This window comes from Lampris incognitus, chromosome 4 (assembly GCF_029633865.1).
Source record: "Lampris incognitus isolate fLamInc1 chromosome 4, fLamInc1.hap2, whole genome shotgun sequence".
Lineage (NCBI taxonomy): Eukaryota > Metazoa > Chordata > Actinopteri > Lampriformes > Lampridae > Lampris > Lampris incognitus.
The window spans coordinates 67587081-67593092 of record NC_079214.1 but is presented as its reverse complement, the minus strand read 5'-3'; the positions used below and the strand labels follow the sequence as shown (position 1 = coordinate 67593092).

The window sequence follows — 6012 nt, the reverse complement described above, 5'->3', positions numbered from 1 at the left end:
ACTCACACACACACACACACAACACCTCACATGGGGTTTAACAGCAGCGTTATATAAGCACGCATAGGACATTATGTAACCTGGGGCGTCCGGGTAACGTAGCGGTCTATTCTGTTGCCTACCAACTCGGGGATCGGCGGTTCGAATCCCCGTGTTACCTCCGGCTTGGTCGGGCGTCCCCGCAGGTGGGAAGCCGGATGTGGGTATGTGTCCTGGTCGCCGCACTAGCGCCTCCTCTGGTCGGTCGGGGTGCCTGTTCGGGGGTGGGAGGGGAATAGCGTGATCCTCCCACGTCCCCCTGGTGAAACTCCTCACTGTCAGGTGAAAACAAGCGGCTGGTGACTCCACATGTATGGGAGGAGGCATGTGGTAGTCTGCAGCCCTCCCCGGATCGGCAGTGGGGGTGGAGGGCAAGCGTCATCGACACATTCTATGGAGGAATACGGCGACCAATGGGGCAGCGTCCATGAGCTATTTTTAGCCCTCCCTGAGCGGAAGCGGAAGCTTCGCAGCAAACGGAAGTCAGACATCGGATGCACTAGACTGCACTAGAAGTAAGCAGTTTGTTGTCATTTTCTTTGTTTTTGTGTAATTTCATATCATCAGATATACGGCAGCATATACGTGAGTTGGTGTTGTAAACACAGCCATGCTGTACTGTCTAACGTGCTCCGCATGTCGGACTTCCTGTGACGCGTCCATAGCGACAGCGATGCTGTGACATCACTCGGACGCTGCCCCATTTGTTTGTCCCGTCATCTTGCGCCGCCGCCATTACTGCGGTGGCAAGTCACAGTGAGCCGGGGTCTGCTGCCTGCTGACAGTGACCGCAGCATTGGTAGATGGATTGACGACTTTAGGAGGGGCCCGCAGTTACTGATGAAGCTACCAGATTTTACATATTAGTTAAGACACTGAGTGCAGCAGTAGCCAGAACGTATTCAAAGGGGTATCGCAGCTGGCTCGCCTTCACAGGTACTCACCCCTGCACCATCTGTGAGCCGGTGGCCTCGCTCTCCTTCTTCCCCTCCTTGAAGGCACCTCCCTCCAACCTGAGCTGAGCCGAGTGGCTTCTGCAAGTTTTCAAACGGGCAACGAATGTTCCGTCTACTCGAACGGCCGGGATTTCACTCCTACCTACAACGACCAGGGCTTTGGTCGTCCTGGTGAAAGGTTGAAAGGTTTTAACATTTTGAGTAATGTAATCCCTGGTAGGGTAAAACAAAGAAAAGTTGATGAGATTGTAAGTACTCGTGCAGGGCTACACAACTTGCAAGCTCGGTTAATTTGGAGGGAAACGGATGAAGAAGCGTCTGAAATGGATGAAGGTGAAGACATAGATGAGCCAGAAGCAGATGAATATGTATGGGGCATCGCAGAGGATACTGAGGAAAACTGTTGATGTGTTGGTGGTGACTATGACTGTGTACTCCACAAGTCCTTAGGAGAAAACATGTGCACGTCACTTCAACACATTTTCCATCGTCGCAACAGCAGAGCGCTACCAAACGAAGTTCAACGAAGCAACATTGTTGCAGCTTTTTTCAGCACGAGGCATAAAAGGTGAAAGGTTATTCAGACAATTAAAGCGCAGCGTGTTTTCGGGGAGACCAGTTAAGAGACCAGTTCAGGGACCGTTACAGTAATCAGCTCTACTGGAAATAAAAGCATGGATGAGCTTCTCGATACCAGACCCTGGTTTCTGCGCTGACCAGTAAACTCGTTAGCCAACGGGCTAGCGAGTCCAGTCATCCGTGATCGTTACACTACCGCCCCCCCTTCCTTTGGGAGGCGCGTGTCCGCGCTTCAGCATATCAGCTCCCTCACGCCTCCGGGCGCACTTCCCTCTTTTCAAAAGATTTTTATTGAATTTACCAACAAATAAAGAAATGAGCAGGGTTGGGCACATATATTCCACAATGCTGCGCATCAATGCACACAACAAGCACAAACAAGCAAACCCCCGTGGCGGTGACAGCGATAACAGTGATATAGTGAAACAGCCCTCCCCTCCCACCCCCGGCCCCCACCCCCCCACCCCCCCTGACTCTCTGGGATGATTCCAGGGCACCGTGTCCAGCAGAAAAGAAGTACGGTAGCTGTTCCCATGGAGTCCGGTGTTGTTTTTCATGTGAGGGGCCGAGTTAAAATTAATATCCTGCTTATGTTGATCCCGATGTCGCGGGCAGCCGGGGCTCGAACCCGGGTCGCCCTTAACCAGTTAATTCCCAGTGGCCAAAAAAAGACCCGCTAGCATCCGCCTTGTTACACTGACCAGAGGCGGACATCAGCAGGTGTTTGGCCGGGGGGGGGGGCGTCAGCGCGTCTAGTCGTTCGTGGTCTTCACAATGTGAATGTAAATGACAAGCTGCTGCTCCTGCGGTTGGGCCGTCATGTCAGAAACCCTTCTGTGGACTCACCATTTCAAGTGAATTTAGATGTTTACGCTGACCCCCATTAGAGTCAAAGGGGAACCACTTGAGCCCATTCTGGCAGCTGTTGCTGTAGCAGAGGCTCAAAGGAAACCTGCCGGTGCCAGAGCTCCTCCATCGTCCACTCTCGGTTGTGTGGCACATCCAGGATCATGTGTTCATCTGGGATGGCCTAGTCCTGATCCAGGTTCCCTAACAACACATCTTGTTTTACATCATACTTTCTCGATTCAATCATTTCAGCAGACCGCCTCAAGCCTCCTCAGTGTAGGACACTTCTTCAGTGTGGGACACGTCTTCAGTGTAGGACACTTCATCTCCAGGATGGCATCAGTGTCTCCACCCTGTTTCCAAACCCACAACCATATTTCACAAAACCTGGGTTCCCTGTCATCACACGATCAATTCAGTACGGCTGAGTCACCTGACCTACATGTCTATGGACTGTGGGAGGAAACCGGAGCCCCCGGAGGAAACCCAGACAGAGGACGACCCGGAACGACCCCCAAGGCTGGACTACCCCAGGGCTCGAACCCAGGACCTTCTTGCTGTGAGGCGACCGTGCTAACCACTGCGCCACCGTGCCGCCCTGATTCACATTATACTCTTTAAATCTTCCACTGTCTGTCTGTCTGTCTGTCTGTCTGTCTGTCTGTCTGTCTGTCTGTCTGTCTTCCCTTCTTTTCTTTTCGTGGCATTTTCCGCCTTTATTCCCTCTCGAGCAGTCGAGAGGGAGACAGGAAGGGCAGGGGAGAGAGAAGGGACGACATGCAGCAAAGGGCCCAGGCCGGATTTGAACCCAGCCTGCTGCACTAAGGACTCAGCCTTATGTGGTACGCACTCTACCAGGTGAGCCACCGGGGGCGCCCCTCAACATTCAATTCTCAAACAACCAAATAATCTCTCAGGTTTCTAAAAGCCCCTCCACAAAACAGGGGAAAAAAGAAATTACCCATCATGCATTGCACCGGACCGACCGGCTGGAGGTGCAGGACTGCTGTTGGATGTTAACACGAGTGGACAGGAAGGTGTCGGTGTAACATTACAGCCGACACGGTGTTTTATGCATGAAGGGCCGAACGAACACCTGCCCTGCCCCCCCCATCCCTGCACCCCCCCCACCCCCCCGTGTGGATGAACAAACATGCTGATGTGTGTTACCGGGCAGCTGACTGGACACAGCGACTCGAATATCTTTAAGTGTTGTAAGACCAGCAAAAGCCCTGACAACACCGGCCACCGGATCCGGAGCCACCGTGTGGGTCCTGTAGGCTCTATCTTTTACTACATTTCTAATTGGTCATTCTGTCAACAGACACTTCCTAATTCATGGAAAACTCAGCAGTAGTTCCCATTACCCGAAACAACCACCCCAAAACTCTGCATGACCTCAGACCGGAGGCCTTGGCCTCAGGGGCCACGAGGCCATTTTAAAAACTGAGAAAGAAGAGCTGCTGGGCAGGCGTTATTGTTTTTCCCACCTGGATTCCGGGAAGACCCGCCCCTACTCTATCTCTGATTGGCTAACCCTATCCCTAACCCCACCCTAACCCTAACCTTAACCCTAACCTTAACCAACGGAGGCAACGAGTACTAGCCAATCAGAGGCAGAGTTCCCGGAATGCGGGTGCAGGAAAAAAACAAGCACTGGGCAGGACTGACCACCTCCTCGACCCTCTGCAGTTTGCATATTGACCAGAAGGGGGTGCGGGGTGCTGCGGTAGCTCCACTCAACGTCATATACCAGCATTAGAGGCCAATAGAACCATGCTGGATTGTTTGTGGACTTTTCATCTGCTTTCTACGTTCTACAGCCCCACCTGCTGGTGCACAGCTCACAGAGCACTCTGGGTCGGACTAACGTTGTGGGCTGGGTTTTGGACTTCCTCACTAACAGGACTCAGAGCAAATAATTAAGTAAATAAGTAAATAAACATTTCTCTGGACTGTCTACCACCTGGCCCCCCACAAGGCTGCGCCCTCTCACCTCTTATACATTATGTACAGATGGACCGCCCTGTCTGAGGACCTGAGAGAGGCCCCCACACTGGACACGTTCAAAGCCAGGTTAAAAACCTTACCTTTTAAGACAGCCCACAGCCAAGTTCTTAGTGTGTGTTTTATATATTCTGCTGTGATGGTTGTTACTTGTGTAACCGGTTATTTTCTTGCCCGGTACGGGATTCGATACGAGGAGTACTGCACCACAAGGCGACGTCACTAACCGCTCGGCTAAAGGGTCAGACCCGTTAGCTAGGGGCTAACGGGTCTTATTAGTAGTTTACAGTCGTCACCCTCTCCCGGAAGCGCGCCCTCGCGCTTTGTTATTCCCGCGCTCCGAAGGGACTTCTGAGGATCTGCACACTTCCGGATCCCACCGCTGCCACCAATGTAACCAGTTATTTTCTTGCCCGGTGCGGGATTCGATACGGGGTGTACTGCACCACAAGGCGACATCACTAACCGCTCGGCTAAAGGGTCGGGCTAATGTGTCTTATTAGTAGTTTACACTTGTAATTAATCAGTGTTATGACACTTTTATTTATTTTACTCACTCCGTTTTAAACTTGTCTGTCCTTTTATAAAATATGTCTGTACTTGTGTGTGTGTGTGTGTGTGTGTGTGTGTGTGTGTGTGTGTGTGTGTGTGTGTGTGTGTGTGTCGGGGGGTATTGTTTTAGTGTGTGAAGCACTTTGTGTTACATTTGTTTGTATGAAACGTGCTATACAAATAAAGCCTGATTGGTTGGCGTCTGATCAGTGACTGTATTGTTGTAGTAAATTCGACACCATCACACTGACGTTTCGCAGTGGGTCTGTCGGACACTGCTGGGCTATCTCCGGGTCCTGCTCTGGTTGGGCTGTCTCCGGGTCCGGCTCTGCTGGGCTGTCTCCGGGTCCGGCGTCCGGCTTTACACCAGTATTTAAACTGGCGTGAGGAAGTCGTGTTAGAACCGAATGGGACGCACACGTTGACGCTGCCTTCACTGCTTCAGCCCGTTGCTGCGATACGCCAACGTCGCCGCCATATTGGACCGGGCAAGACTGGCCTGTATAGCTACACAGCTAGCACGGGTTACATGCTCCTAGCACCACAGATAGCATGGGTTACATGCTCCTAGCTACACAGCTAGCATGGGTTACATGCTCCTAGCACCACAGATAGCATGGGTTACATGCTCCTAGCTACACAGCTAGCACGGGTTACATGCTCCTAGTACCACAGCTAGTACGAGTTACACGCTCCTAGCTACACAGCTAGCACGGGTTACACGCTCCTAGCTACATAGCTAGCACGGGTTACATGCTCCTAGCAACACAGCTAGCACGGGTTACATGCTCCTATCTACACAGATAGCATAGGTTACATGCTCCTAGCTACACAGCTACCATGGGTTACACGCTCCTAGCTACACAGCTAGCTTGGGTTACACGCTCCTAGCTACATAGCTAGCACGAGTTACACGCGCCTAGCTACATAGCTAGCACGGGTTACATGCTCCTAGCAACACAGCTAGCACGGGTTACATGCTCCTAGCAACACAGCTAGCATGGGTTACATGCTCCTAGCTACACAGCTA

The 6012-nt window shown here is 52.0% G+C and overlaps 1 protein-coding gene across 1 annotated transcript in view; it reads left to right on the top strand.

Moving 5' to 3' along the window:
- Positions 1–496: 496 nt before the first annotated feature.
- LOC130111402 (uncharacterized) overlaps positions 497–6012 on the top strand; it is a 26036-nt gene continuing 20520 nt past the window's right edge. The window contains exon 1 of the mRNA XM_056278581.1: positions 497–554. The gene's annotated coding sequence lies outside the window, so the exon portion shown is untranslated. The remainder of the gene's footprint in view (positions 555–6012) is intronic.